Genomic DNA, 15,787 nt, shown 5'->3' on the forward strand with positions numbered 1-15,787 from the left:
GGACTCCTACTCTAGCATCACCATGAAATGCCTGTTACTACATTTAATAAGGCTCAGAAGTCTCACTGGAAAGGAATTGGTCAAATGGAATGAAATATTTTAAATAAATGTGATAAAATTATATTCCTTAGATTTGGAGGTTCCATGACTGAAATTCTAAAGTAGTGATTGTCCATCTCTTCTGGGAGACAAATAGATTTTGATTACATATTTTCTCCTGCAAAAAAAAAGATCAATTAGGGAAAATATAAATTAATAAGCATTTGTTGGTAGAATAAATAATGGTATAATACAATTATTTAGAAACCTCAAGATATTCTTAATTTAGCAAACTGTAAAGTCTTACGAGATCAAAAACTTTAAAAGTCTCTTTTTTATAGCAAGAAGTGGACATATTGATAAACAATTTTACTTTTCTATACCAGCTCTTTTCTATACATTTCAATGAGACATCACTTTTATATTTGTTAATATGCGAAAGATCTATGTAAAATTGCCAAAGAACCAAAGTGCATATGCTACCAGTCAAAAACGAATTATTTCTACTTGACAAATTATGCTTTCTTATTATTTTTGTGAATTCTTAACCAGATCAGCATAATGCACTTATACTATTATCTCATTCATGGATTTTGTATTTCTTTCACATTTGTTCTAAGTTCAATGTAAAATCATTATGAGTATGAAAGTAATGTAAGAGCCTTTAGACAGTTCATACAACACTAAATAGAAAATATGACAGTTGAATAGCCTATTTGATGTACTCCTCTTAATATAGTCAATCTTTGTACCCTCCATCTTTTTTTCACATGAGCATTGCTCCTAATTGCATCAATATTACAAGGAAACAAGTACAATTTGCTTCTAGTAATAAAATATAGAGGGCTGCCTGCAAACATAATAAAGAGTATGACACATGACAAACACCACGTTCATCAGAAGTGCACTGACTAGGCAGCACAAGATTTTCTCCTGAAGTTTGAAACCATTCTGCATCGCTTCCCTTTACAACATTGCTGTAAATTTCATAGCATAGAATGGTATGTGTAGAAAACAATCATGTTTCAGTGCCTAAAACAATTGAAAAAATATTCATTTTACCTTTTTTTAGTAGGAAAATTTATGTTACTGTTAAGATATCTTTAAATGTATCTTTTATTTATTGAAATAATTGAAATGCTCCACTTGGTGATATTTCTACGATTCATAAAATTATAAACAAACACCCAAGATAGGCAAAAGGTCTCCAGTAAAAGTCCTGGGCTCACCATCAAGATCATTGGCAGTATTAAATATTTCATTTTAGATAGAACAAAGGAGCCATTTCTAAAATGCTTTTGATCATTGTACTTCACACATTCTAAAAGTTGTCCTCATTCTAAGTCCAGAATTCACTGTTTTGGTTTCATTACAAACAACATAACACTGGTTATTTGTACCAGTTAAAGGACTTGAATGAAATAATAAGCATGGTCATTAGGTGACACTTGAGGACATGCACATTTAAAGTACAGTTCAAAGGAACAAAATGGGATTTTATCGCTCTTCTGATCAACTCAATAACAGTTAGTAATAAACGTATGTAAATTGGCTCATTATTTTCAGGACTTGTGGATATATTGCCCTTGTGTTATGGAGGAGAAACTGTTCATGATGTGGCTGCTGTCTGTCCCAGGAGCTGGGCCCCGTGGAAACAGAGGTCACTTTCAGCAAACCCTCCTTAGATACTGTCTGACCATGATTGATGTTTACTCTCAAGTAAATCAGCTCCCCTCCCTTACCTTCTGTTATGCAGAACAGGCTGCTGTCTTGACCTGGTCAAGCATGTAATGTAATTCCCCATCCCTGGAGCACCCTCCTTTCCCTTGTGGTGTCAAAAATCCTGTCCCTTGGAGTGTTAGTCCAACCAGCAGTTCCCAGCAGTCTCCTCACAATGGCTTACTGCCATTGCTCCTCACTGTTGCCCAGGGCTGTAGGTGGAGTTGGAAGCTGACAGTCTCACAGGTGGGGGGCCCAGTGCTGGAATGTGCTCTCTGCTCTTGGCCTCAATTCTCTGGCTTTTCTGGCAAGGATGATCCCATTCTCAAATTGCTGACTCAGGTAAGAGTGCTATGAGCTCAGGCCCCCAAAGCCTCAGTGCGCCGTGCTTTCCGTCCTACACATAACTTCTTTCCAGGGCACCGAGTCCTCCAGGAGGACCAAGTCAAAATGGACTCTGGTGTTCACAGCCTTGTGGATCCAGAACTAAAGTCCCTGCTTTCTTGCTGGGGCATACCACTAGTGTGTTTCCCCTCCCTGTTTCTTTTTATACCCCATTTCTTTGGACACAGTGTTATCCGGCCATCTATTTTAGGCTGACCATACTTTGTACCTTCTTACTTTCCCTGTTCTATAGGACAAATTCCAGGTTCTCAGTAGTTGCTGCACAAGGGTGTGAAGATTGGGCTATGTTTTTTTCCTCTATATTATACCCTCATTTTTTTTTCTCACTGTGTTTTATGTCACTCATATGATGATGTGTTAGTTCATAAAATTAGAAATTTATCCTTGATTGACAAGTATGTTGATATTTCTAGAAAAGATCTGTACTTTGAAGAATGCCCTGACAGAGAGATAAAATTTGGTTGTCCTCATCATCAGAAAGAATATTTTGAGTCTAGCAAGATCAGATAGTGAACAAAGGTGAGACTGAGTATGACACAGTCTTCAGGGATGAGCAATGATCAGCATTTGGCAATGTCCAGCTCAGTTACTGGTTATAGTCTTCACTTTATAGATTGAGAAAAAGGAAAAACCCACATGCTTGGAGCTTAAATGATTTGCCCAAGATCAATAAACCTTCTTGGGGTCAGAAGAAAACAGGTATTCTGATTCATGACCTTCATGAGTCATACCTGCCTTATTTAAAATGTCACATCAAAATAAATAATATCAAAGAAACTGTGAGCATTATCTTCTTCTCTTTTGCACTTTCTGACTTCCATTTGCCTGGATTTTCCACAAAATACGTACCAGTTCTTGAACAGAAAAAGGTTTATGCTTACCAGATAATTTCACCCAATGAGGATCTTTTAGGAGAAAGAGCACAGAAATAGTGGAGTTTAGAGTTTAGAAATAAAAACAAATATTTGGAAATTAAAAGGAGTTTGTGTTTCAGATTCAATCACTTTTGAAAAACGAATTATTGTATCCATTATTATTATTGCTCTAAACATAATATAGATGAAAAATATTTTTTCTAGTAAAATTTTTCCTATTTTTCAATTATGGGAAGTTTATAGCATTAATCTAAATTGCAACAAGACCCATAATGAAATATCCATAGCTTCCAATCTATTGAAATCTATGAGATTATTAATAGATAATTAAACTGTTTTTTTAAAGAAGAAAATCATGGTATCACTATATGAGTAAGTAAACAAAATGATTAAATTAGGCATAGTGTTGGGAACAGGTTAATTTTTTTTCATTTTAATTTTCATTGATAGATTTTTTTTGCACGAATCCCATTTTGAAAGAAAAATGTATTACATATAGACAACCTTCTAGAGGCAAGAGTTAAAGAAGGAAGATTATCAAAAAACTTGCCTTAGACTCCAAAAAATAAATATTTTTAAAAATCCACTAAACTACTTTTAAAGTTTTCTTTTAAATTTTTATTTCATTTGTTATTATTTTGGTGGAAGGTTCTATCACATTTTTTAAGATAAAGAAGAAAGCCTTTTCTAAGGCTATGACTTTTTCTTATTTCCTCTTCTAGCATCCAGGAGCAACTGAGTGCCACCATTATTTTTTCCTCTAAAGCAGGGACTCCAGATTTCTATTCCTTTAGCCAGACAATGACAGATTCTGCTCTCTCAGACTCTGTCCTACACTCCAATGTTTAAGGGAAAGACAAGAGTTTGGAGACAGTCCTGTAGATGTAAAAAGCCTTGGCTTAAAACAACAAAAGCAAATTAACACAAAGTACAAAAGGTAGGAAGACCTGGTGACTTGGACCAGGGAGGGATGGAGAGGGCGGTGTGTGATGGGGCCTGGGGACCCAACTGTGGGTCATGGAGAGAAGCATCTGGAAGAAACCCTTTATTCTGCTGCTCCACTGAGAGGAGGCTTTGGGGGGCAAAGGGGAAGAAGAGCCATCAGGAAGGTAGTGTGTGTCAGGAGGCGAGACGGGGCAGATGACCATGGTCCACCCCACCGCAGTGCCAGCTCCTCTGAGGGTGAGGCCTGGCACTGGGTGGGGAGATCTAACCCCCTCCGCTTCACTGTCCTCTGACTTCAGGGCTCTGTCTCCTCACCCACCCTTCCTCCCACCTGCTCTCACCATGATGACAGGATTTTGTGTTACTCTGTAACCAAAGTCATGCTGGATTCACACTGCTGTCTCTGTACTTAGATCACAGCCACCCACACCCTGCCTGCTGGGTTCCTGCCTACCTTCTCTGCTCATCTTTTTCGGCCCTTTCTCTCCTTAAAAGCTCCATGCTTGTCCCTACCTTTAGTCCCTACTTGGCTATGGTCAGCTTATACTCTGGAAATTCTGCTCCTTCTGCTCATTCAGATGCCACAAAACGCAAATGAGCCTTTGGGACCACTCCACCAAAACAAGTGAATCCTCTCATCCCAGACCAAGCCACTCCTACAGCACCGTCTGTGTCCTCCCTTAGAATGAAAGCTCCTGGAGCCCGCTGTGCCTGTCTCAGCCCCAGCAAGAAGCAGGCCTCAAGCTGAATCTGTGATAGGACAGAACAGTAAAGATAATACCTCCTTCCCAGGGGAGTCGTGAGAACTGTCTGCTTGTCTGACTACATTTAGTCAAGCCAAGCACCTAGGAAACACTTGCCACACAGAAACCACTGTCATATTATTAATAGTAATGCTGCTAGTTATTTCACCCCACTCATGCTTATTGAACACCTCTTACATTCCAGAAATTGTGTTATGAGCTGAGGATGGAGTGTTAACAGAGACAAAATGATCTCTTCTTTTACGGAACTTAAAAGTCATGGGAGAGACATTAAATAAATACAAATATTGAATGAAGTTGTCAAGGAGCAAGCACAGCACACCACTGGAGAAGCATATAACAGCAGGACCTAACCTTTTAAAACAAATTTATGTATGCTTTCTTTACTCAGCTCTCAGATCTTGATGACTGGCTGCTCATATTTATAAACAAATCCACACCGAGATGCTTCATTTCTTTGTAGACCTGTCACAAGTCCCCCTGCCACACACACACACACACACACACACACACACACACACACACACACTAAAACTGGGTTCATCTGCAACTTTACCCAGGAGATTTGAACTCAGAAGTGGTTTGCTTTTCCAGCTTCCTTCCTCCCCCTTCCTTCTGAGTACTTTCTAGTATTCCAAATTTTGCTGATCCTTTCAAGACCACTGCACTGTGCCTCCCATAGAGATCCTCTTTTACTTATTTAATTCAACTTTATTTTTAGAATAGTATTATGTTCACAGAAAAATTGAGCAGAAAGAACAGAGAGTTCTCATATACTCTAGCCCTACCCACCCCATGACCACACACCTTCCTCCACTATCAACATCCTACCAGAGTGGTGCAATTACAAATGATGAGCCTGCACTGACACATTGTTATACTCTAAGTCCATAGTTTACATCAGGGTTCACTCTTGGTATTGTATATTCTATGGGTTTAGACAAATGTATAATGACACTGATCTACCATTGTAGTATCATACAGAATAGTTTCACTGCCCTAAAAATCTTCTATGCTCTGTCTATTCATCCTTCCTCCCTTCCACCTCTGACAACCACTGGTCTTTTTACTATCTCCATCCTCTTTTATTTTTAAGAACTCTAAAGCTCCATACTACTACAGCTGTGTATGCACTAAAACACACTTAAGAAAGGAAGAGAGAGAGAGAGAGAGAGAGAGAGAGAGAGAGAGAGAGAGAGAGAGAGAGAGAGAAAGAAAGAAAGAAAGAAAGAAAGAAAAACTGGACCACCTTCTTACACTGTATACAAGAACAGACTCAAAAATGGATTAAAGACTTAAATGTAAGACCAAAACCATAAAACTTCTAAAAGAAAACATAGGCAGTAATCTCTCCAATATTGCTACTAGTAATTTTTTTTTGGACATATCTCCTCAGGCAAGGGAAACAAAAATAAATAAATAAACAAATGGGATGATATCAAACTAAAAAATTTTTGCACAGCAAAGGAAACCATCAATAAAACAAAAATACAACTGACTCAATGGGAGAAGATATTAGTTTATGACACATCTGATAAGAGGTTAATATCCAAAAATACATAAAGAATTCATATAACTCAACAACAACAACAAAAAACAAACAATCCAATTAAAAAATGGGCAGAAGACATGAATGGATATTTCTCCAAAGAGGACATACAGATGGCGCATAGACACATGAAAAGATACTCTAGGTCACTAATCATCAGAGTAATGCAAATTAAAACCACAATGAGATATCATCTCACACCTGTCAGAATGGCTATCATTAATTAATTAAAGAACAAGTGTTGGCAAGGATGTGGAGAAAGGGAACCCTCATATATTATTGGTGTGATTGCAAATTGGTACAGCCACTTTGAAAAACAGTCTGAATGTTTCCCAAAATATTAAAAATGAACATACCTCTTGATCTAGCAATTGCACTTCTGGATATTTATCCAAAGAAAACCAAAACAATAATTTGTAAAGTTTTATGCACCCCTATGTTCATGGCAGCACAATTTACAGTAGCCAAGATATAGAAGAAACCTAAATGCCCATCAACAGAAGTTTAGATGAAGTTATAGTTTATATATACAATGAAATATTACTCAGCCATTAAAAAAAAAATGAAATCCTACCATTCACAATGACTTGGATGGACCTAGAGGTTATTATGCTGAGTAAAATAAGTCAGACAGAGAAAGATAAATATATGATTTCACTTATATGCAGAATCTGAGGAACAAAAAGAACAAACTAATCATAAACGGACTTACAAATATAGAGAACAATCTGGTGACGGCCAGAATCGGTGGTCTGGAAGAATAGGGTGAAGGGGTAAAGAAGTACAAATTAGCAGTCGATAGATTGTCACAGAAATGGGGAGCACAGCATAAGGAATGCAGTCAACAATAATGTAATGGCTAGGTGGAGAGCCAGAGGAGAGAACAATCAAGGGTATCGTTTTATAAACTTCGTAAATGTCTAATCAATGTACTGTATACTTGAAACTAATAATAATAAAAAATAATAAGATTCTCCTTCTACCCTACACATATCTCCCAAAGGAGAGATGAGGCGAACATTTTCCCACAACATAAATCTCAGAATCCTTATAAATACACACTAAAATTTGGGGGGGAAAAGGTTAACAATTTATAATTATGGTTTAAATTGGTATAAAACTTCGTTCAAAGCTGTGCCATTCATGGCCAGGAGAACTAGGAAATGTTTCTATATTATAATCAATGGGGACTTCGGAGAATCTCCTCCTTTCTAGGAACACAAAACTGCTTGCTAAAATAAAGTGGTGACGTTGGGACCAGAACAAGACCTGAGCAGGATGACCATAATATTGAAACACGTGTGCTATACTGGAAAGCCGAAATATACAAATTTTATCAAAAGGTTACAATCTACTAAACCTAGTCTCTATGCTACTAATTTGACTCTCATGTTTCTCACAACCTGTAAAAACTTGAGTTTGAGAAAAAAATAACATTTTCTGAACATTAAATCATCATTTCAGACACAGCAACCTTAGTAAAATCACGCTTAAGAGGGAGTGTTTCTAATGCTTTCTCAGTAGTAACTTTTTTAGTTTCAACAAATACCGTAACTCGATCATTTTATCAACCTTTGTAAATTATATTTATAACCTACCTTATTTTTTAAAACTAGAAACTGAACCTTCCAGAATTGCCATTTGTACCTCTGGGCTTCAATGGCTATAACTAATTTCAGCAGGTAACATTTAAATAGTTCCTCACATATAGTAAGCACTATTTCACAGAGGAGGAGAATGAAGCCTAAGAAATAGAGATCTTCGTAAGTTTCTTCCTACTTGTCTAGCACCCCCATCCCCACCTCCATCCCCCCAGCACACACAGCGTCACACACTCGGTTAGCACTCAGATATCTCCTGTTTACCTGTCCACATTTTTGGCCTCTAATTCTCTTTTCTCCCTTACCTGATTTTCCTTGAGGATTTTTTCCTCTGGGGTTATGTTTTCTTCTCAAAGCTTGCAATTAAATGCCACATGTCCTTTCTGTGAGAATTGTCATCTTCAGCACAGGTGAGGCAATCGATAAGATGTGAATTCAGAAATCGTTTCAGTCAGGCCATCTCCATGCCAGAGAGCTGTCTCCAGCTTTCTTAGAATGCAAGTACTGCCTTCACAAAACTGCCAGATGGGTGATATTGGCACCCCTCAAGTTTCATTTTGTCAGTTGATTCATTCACTCATTCAACATATTTTATGTTGGCAGGCTCCGCCCTAGGCATTCAAAGAAAAAAGATGCCTGTCTTCTCTGCCCTGGAGGGACCCCGTCCATCAAGAATGAGTGAATGATACCAATCTCGTGTGAAAAGTTCCCATGCTCAGATAAAACAGAAAAGCCATTTTGTGCAGGCTGGAGGTAATGGAAAGGAGACCTGGAAGCTTCCTAGAGGTGAGCTCCAAGCAGACTTCTGAAGGATAAGTGAGGTCAGTGAGGAACAGCAGGCAGGTGTGCATTCCAGGCGGAGAGAGCAGCATGTACAAAGCCTATTGGGAAGCACCATACACTTACATTCGAATTGTATCAGGGGCTAGACTCTGGTTAGGTACAAAGTTAATGAACTGATCTGGGGATCTTATTTAATTGATAAGAGTACAACATTCTTGCAAGATAAAATAGATACCTTTCATTGGGATCCTAGATGATGTAACCCTCGGGCAGATCACAGCAATAGCCAGGATGTGGTAAGCTGTCGGGGAAGCTGTCTTTGGGAGACCTCTAAGCTGTTTTCAAACCATATGTGTAGGCAGTTGCCTCTTCTAAGTACAGGACTCACACCCCAGGTGACATTGGTAGATGAACTTTAAAATCTATGTTCTTATTCTTAAAAATCATTTAGACAAAATATTATGGAGACTGATCATATTATATCTAATCATTAGCACTCTGTGGCATTTGAGGCTAAATGAAGTCTTTTTAGTTTGGTTTGTTTAAAAAACGAAGTTAGTAGACTTTGGAAATTTTTTTAAGTATCTTTAGCTAAAATCATATTTATAAAACAGTCAGAATTGCATAGTTTTTGTGTTTTGGTTTTTTTGCTACTCAGATAAAGAATCACTGGAAAGGACTGACAAAGTTATTTACACTGATTAGAAAGATCAATAAAATAAAAGTTTTTAAACATAACTTAGTTTTTCAATACGTAATCTGGATTTTGACAATAAAACTATGTTGTGTCATTTGTTGAGGCTACCCTGAAAGAAAGGCAGAATACTTAAATGTTTTCATTTTGCATGTGGAAAAGTTCCTGCAATTTCAATTTTGGTCACACATGGTCAATTTTATGCAATAGCGAAAAGGAGAATTGTGTAACACATGCCCTCCATGTATCCTCGGAAGTAGTTTATTGTATCTCAGAGCAGAAAGGAACATACAGGCTAAATAAAAGACACACGAGGATGTTTAAGTTATATCAGTAACCTAATTGTTTTTGATAAATATTTAGATAACTCAAACCTGAATCACTGCTATGGACTGAATGCTTGAGTCCCCTCAAAATTTATATATTGAAGCCTTAATCGCCAATGTGATGGTATTAGGAGGTGTGGCCTTTGAGAGGTGATTAGGTCATGAGGCTGCAACCCTCATGAATTATTAGTGCCCTTATCAGAAGAGACAGGAGAAAGATGATCTCTCTCTCCTCCATGTAAGGATGCAGAGAGAGGCAGCTATCTCACTGGACCAGAAAGAGAGCCTTCACCAGAGAGCAAATCAGCTGGCACATTGATCTTGGACTTCCCAGACTCCAGAATTGTGAGAAATAAATGTTGTTGAAGCCACTCAGTCTATGATATTTAGTTATAGCAGCCTGAACTGACGAAGCCAATTACCTGAAGTAAATTTACCACTTCACTGAATAAAGCAATACCTTACAGAAATTATTTGTGAAAGATGCCATTGAAGCAGCAAAATAACTTAACAAAAAATATCTCATTGCTTAACATTATAATAATGTTATTCTCAACATTATTATAATGTTTCTCTCTCCTTTTAGAGCCAGAAACATCAGTGTTAGACTCATACTGTGCCTGGGTTGGGACGTCTGCTGCAGATGGCCTTCAGATGCCTTGGCTCACTATCCTGCTGGATTTTCTGCCTCTCATATAAGAGGTCTGCATCCTGCCTGGTCTATCCAGACATCAAGCTCTCAGTTACTTGCTACACTAATATGCTTCCTAACACCTCTCCTTGGAACTACCAGGTCCAATGAAAACACATCCCCATCTCTTCTTTCATACCCTCATTCTTCCTATCCGGCTTTCATTCCCTTTGCCTACCACATACATAAAACACTCCCTCGTCCTTTAAAAAACAAACAAAAACAATAAAATTACTTTGATTTTCTTCTCTTCCAACTTCTTGAAGGCAAAATTTTCACCCTGCTACCTCAACATCCTCTGCCAGGTTTGACTACCCTCCTTCCCCTTCTTGAACTACTAAGAATACCCTTTCCTGGTACTCCTCTTCCTTTCCTGGTTGCTGTGTTCTTATCTAATTCTTCTTTTCTTGCCCCCAGAGTCACCATGTTGTACAAGTGCAGGGGCACCATTCTCTTCACAATGTGGAGTTGCGCAGTGCATACCCTACACCACCACAGGAGACAATCCAGACTCTTGTTTACATTTTTTGTTTCTTTGACTATGGGCTTTCCAGAGTCCCAGTCTCTGTAACCTTTTCTCATTCTACAAGCGCCTCCTAAGAAATCTCATGTCTTTCCTTCAACTTAATGCGCACCCAGTGACTCTCAGACTGCATTCTTTGCCTATGTATTTCTCCTTAGTTTACCGTATTTCTGAGCCCCTACCTGCTCCATGATCATACCCAGGAAAAACTCAACACATTTTGTCTATTCTTCAAAATTTTCACTCCTTTATTGTCATTTATTTCTACTATCTGCATTACCCATCCAATCGACAAATAGGACATTTGCCATCCTTTCTTACTCCATAAATGCAAAACAGATTGGTCTTTCCTGAACCAGACCTATACTTCAACTATTCACATATGCACTAGTTCTAAAACTAGAATGGGGACCATGGCTTTACTGCCTTGTATTGTAACTACTCTGCCAAAAGCTGTTGTTGTGTAATGCTTCCCTTCATCTCGGTTATAGAATCTATAGTAGGGATTGAAATGCAGAGTTTAGTGTAGAAAACACTGCTATTTCATTAACTTACTCAGCTTTTCTCACCTAAGTACAGGCTGCTGTAGGAACTTTTGAGACCAGACCAACGTGGATCCAGGCATCACTTAGGCAATTATTCATCCCTATTATGCAGATGAGGATGTTGAGGCTCAGAGATGGGGATGCTAAGGGTCACCTCCTTGGTGGGGGTCAAGTTCTGAAATCTGGAAAAGCAAGCCTATTACTCCTTAACGCTTGCAAACTGGTTTCTGTTCCTACTTCACTGCTGAAACTGTGTTTGCCAAGCCATCCAACGTCCTGATTGCCTAGCTGTCTTTCAGTGTCCAAACTGGGCTCTGTGGCACCTGGGTCACACCTCACTCTCGGAAACATCCTTCTCCTCTCCTTGTTTTGGCCTTCTTAGCCGTTCCTTCTCTGTCTCATTTGTGGGCTCACTTTCTCCCTTTCAGTGGTGTGTTCCTGGAGACCTGGTCTGGTCTCACCCCTCTCACATCACACCCTCCTGGTACACACTTTACAGGGGCACTGAGCAGCACAGAGCCGTAGCTCCGGGTTCCTACAGATGCCTACTGGACATCTTCAACTGTCCCACAGGGGAATACACAATTAACATGTCCCAAATGGAATTCATTTATCTCCTGACCTAATTTTCCTGTAAGTTGGTCTGATTGAAAGATGACTCCCAAATACCAAGGGTAGGTCGCACTCTGGACAATGGACTTTTACCTCTCTGCACCCCTTGACTGCTTTCTCACTATCCTTTCACCCACTCTTCTCACTTGGGCTCCATGAGTACTCGCCTGGCCTTCCAGAACAGACTCTTCCAGCTCCTCTCATAGGACCATGCTGGCCTACATCATGAGGACAGTGAAGCTGAACCCATGTTAAGGCCCAAGACTGGGGACATTGATGAAATAGACTACCCTGACTTATTAATAGGCAATTACATAAGAAGCGCATTTCGACTTTCAGTTCCACTTCTTTCCTTAACAGGTCAACAGGATTAGGTTTGAATTTGGATGCAACTCAGCTGGGTCCCCTCATGCCTCACTTCAATTACACCAAATGGGGAAACTATTTAGGGAGTTCCAGGCTATTCACTACTGTTAAGTGATAATTCAAAGCCAATAAGTTATGTCAGTTATAAAAAAGTTATGAAAAATTCCATTTCAAAAGTCAAAGTAACCCCTGAGGATTAAAGAAAAAAAAAAAATCTAGCTGGAATGGAAATTGGAAAGAGCTGAAGTAATACCACTTTCTTCTTAAACAAGATGAAATTTTTACCAGCTGGATACATTTTTTCATGACTGAGCTTAAATCTTATTTTCCCATTTCCTACCCCCAGCTTTTTGCTCTAGTTTTGCATTATTTGAAGGGAAAAGCAAGCTTTGTACATAAGGGAAATGCCTTTAAATCGAATATTTAAAACTTCGCACTGTACATACTTGTGAACTTCTGGGGACATCCTCAATCATCAAATGAGCCCTAAGCTTATACATTTTTCTAATGCAATCAAGATGGTATTTAGAGTGTGTTCAATTGCAATCTGAGTCCATCTGAGTCTCAATCTTTCCACTCCCGGGATTTCTAAGAACATCACTTTTCTTAACCAGCAACTAATATTCTGAAAGTATAACCTAAAGACCCTGGAATAGAGTAGAATGAGCCAAAGCTAAAGAATGCTTCTGATTATTCGGCAGGCTCCCTAAAGATGTATTCATTAATAGAAATTTTTCGTTTGCTAGTTCTAATTTTGAAAGATTTGCTTTACTAAAATACATAGTATGTGGAGTGAGAGTTTCTAAATAGTAGTAGACTATTTGGTAAATAATATTTGCTTTGAATGCTCAATGATATAGTTGTAGATGAAATCAAATTAATATTTGGGAGAGTAGTTTTTCATCTTTTTAAACTTAAAACCCTGATTAACCATAATCAGCCTTTAAGTATAGTGAAGTTTTCTTATCTATGGTTGAGGAAAATATTTTCTGTATTTAGATTAAAATTTTAAAAACATGTAAAATATCAGGGAAATTATAACAATACTCCTAATTAATACTTACTAAGCACTTTGGCTATTTATAGTGTTAAATATGTTATTTACATTGTTAACACTGAATAGTGTGGTTTAACAAAACCTCTTGATTCTACTGTTAGGGAGAAATGTAGCCAGGCCCCATTTATCTTAGCTTTCAAAAGCTGATTGGCTTTTTGTTTTCAGATTTTTTATTTTAATGCAGGTCAGTTGTAGTCCTTCATAATATTGTTTACCTGAAAATGTAGGCTTATGTCCAGGATTTTTGGCCCATAAGAAGTAGTGTACCAGTTTTTATAGAGTTTACATATATTTCTCAGCTTTTATACCCTCTCTCTAACAGAACTGACAAACTAAAGGTCCTGGGCTAAAAGTAACCTACAAATATGTGCAGTTGGGCTTTTCACTTTTAAAAATTTAATTAGCTTTGAGTAGTGAACACACAATGCAATATACATGTGATGTATTATTGAATTGTACATTTGAAACCTATGTAATTTCAATGTCACCCCAATAAATTATATGTAAAAATTAATTATCTGCTAATGTTTAAAAATCAGAGATTTTTATTTTGATATCCGTATTTTCTTGAAAAATCTAGTAAGCTCATCAACAGTAAGCCCAAATGTCCACAGGGCAGCAATCAACTCAGTAACTGAGCTGGGCCATCAGGCCTCTCTCTCCTCAATGTCCCCCATAGACTCCAAGCTCAAGAGCAGCTGTTGTCCATCATTCTACTTACACAGTAGTTTATCTTCCATTCACCCCACTTCCCTCAAATACTTTGCCAGCCAATTTCCTGCAGGTATTTGAGTTTGTAGCTCCTGTCCTTAATTGTAAACATAATCATTAATAGTTGTGAAAACTTTTATAGTGCTTGGTACAGCCAGATACTTCCCTAAACATTTAACATGCATTGACTGATTTAATCTTCAGAATAATCTTAGAAGGTGAACATTATTAGTATCTCCATTTTACAGATTAGGAAACTGAGGCACATCAAGAAGTTGAGAACGCACCCAAAGCAACACTCATGTTACCAGTAGTGCCATCAGGCTCACAGACAGGTGTTAGCCTTTATCTCCACACACTGTGGAAGGCTTTTCACAATGACATGGACAATGTTCTCTTTTTTCCATTCATTACCTTCAAAAGACAGTGTCTAACGAATTCTAATATTTTTTCTTTGAAACACCTAAGAAGCAAAATCTTAGTCCAGACTGGATTTTAGATAACATTTTATTTAAGTCCACAGGACTTGATTAGACAAGCTATCCTGTATCTAAGGCTTTGTTACTGTCTACCAGAACCATTACAAAAGAACAAAAGAGTGGATACAAGTACGAAGGCCCCTTTAAGGCTGTGCTCCCACGATGCAGTGCAATGGTCCCAGGTTCAAGAAACTGTCCTGTTAGTTTAGATTAAGACTTATATTGATATTTTCAAGCATATACCATTAACAGAATGCTTAACAAAAATTACTAAGAAGATGATGAACCACATATGTCATTTTCTATGGAACTATCAACTACCAACTTCAATTTTTCATTACCAAGCTAAATCCTCATTTAATGATTATGACCAAAAATATACAGTGCTGAGCTTCTTATCGTCTCTTATCTCAAAATTCCAGTAGTCTTAGGTTTTTTCTCTCTGTTCAAGAATGAACTTGAAAAAGTGAAAGCAGTTCTCTCTTCCATGGACATGACACAATCTGCAAAAACTTTATCTTAGGGCAATGAACCCTTTAAATCAGTATAACTTTTCTGTATTTTTTTTCTTTTCTTCTCTCATGGTGTAAAGCTTGAAAATTATGATAATAAAAGATTTTCACATCACATATATTATTTAATTTAATCTAAATGTCAATTCAGTGATACAGGTTTATTATCCCGTATTAAACACAAGGAAGTAGGATTTGAATCCAGGCCCATTTGAGTCCTAAATTCTGGTTTATTCTACCATCCCCTAATGCCTTCTAGGTGCTGATTCGTTGTTAGTCATTGCTCAGTAAGGTTTCTATGCACCCAGAGTTCTAGCAGACCATTGGAGGGTCTGCTTTGGAAAACCAATAGTGTTTCAAGGGCGTCAGGCTGAGAACATCACCCACCTGGAATGCACACGCAATACAAAGCCCAAAAATAAACAAAAGAAATGCAATTTGCCAGCAGGTAAATTGGAACCACATGCAGAAGCTAAATTAGTTCTTTCCAAATGGGACAGACACATGCTGACCCAATTAAGAGTCTGAAAAATTTGAGAGGATGAAAGGTAATAGAGAACCTATTCAGGAAAATTACTGAAGAAAGATGAA

The 15,787-nt window shown here is 37.9% G+C and overlaps 1 protein-coding gene across 1 annotated transcript in view; it reads right to left on the reverse strand.

Moving 5' to 3' along the window:
* PXDNL (peroxidasin like) overlaps nucleotides 1-15,787 on the reverse strand; it is a 495,544-nt gene that overhangs the window by 479,370 nt on the left and 387 nt on the right.

This window comes from Pteropus alecto, unplaced genomic scaffold, assembly GCF_000325575.1.
Source record: "Pteropus alecto unplaced genomic scaffold, ASM32557v1 scaffold62, whole genome shotgun sequence".
Classification (NCBI taxonomy): Eukaryota; Metazoa; Chordata; class Mammalia; order Chiroptera; family Pteropodidae; genus Pteropus; species Pteropus alecto.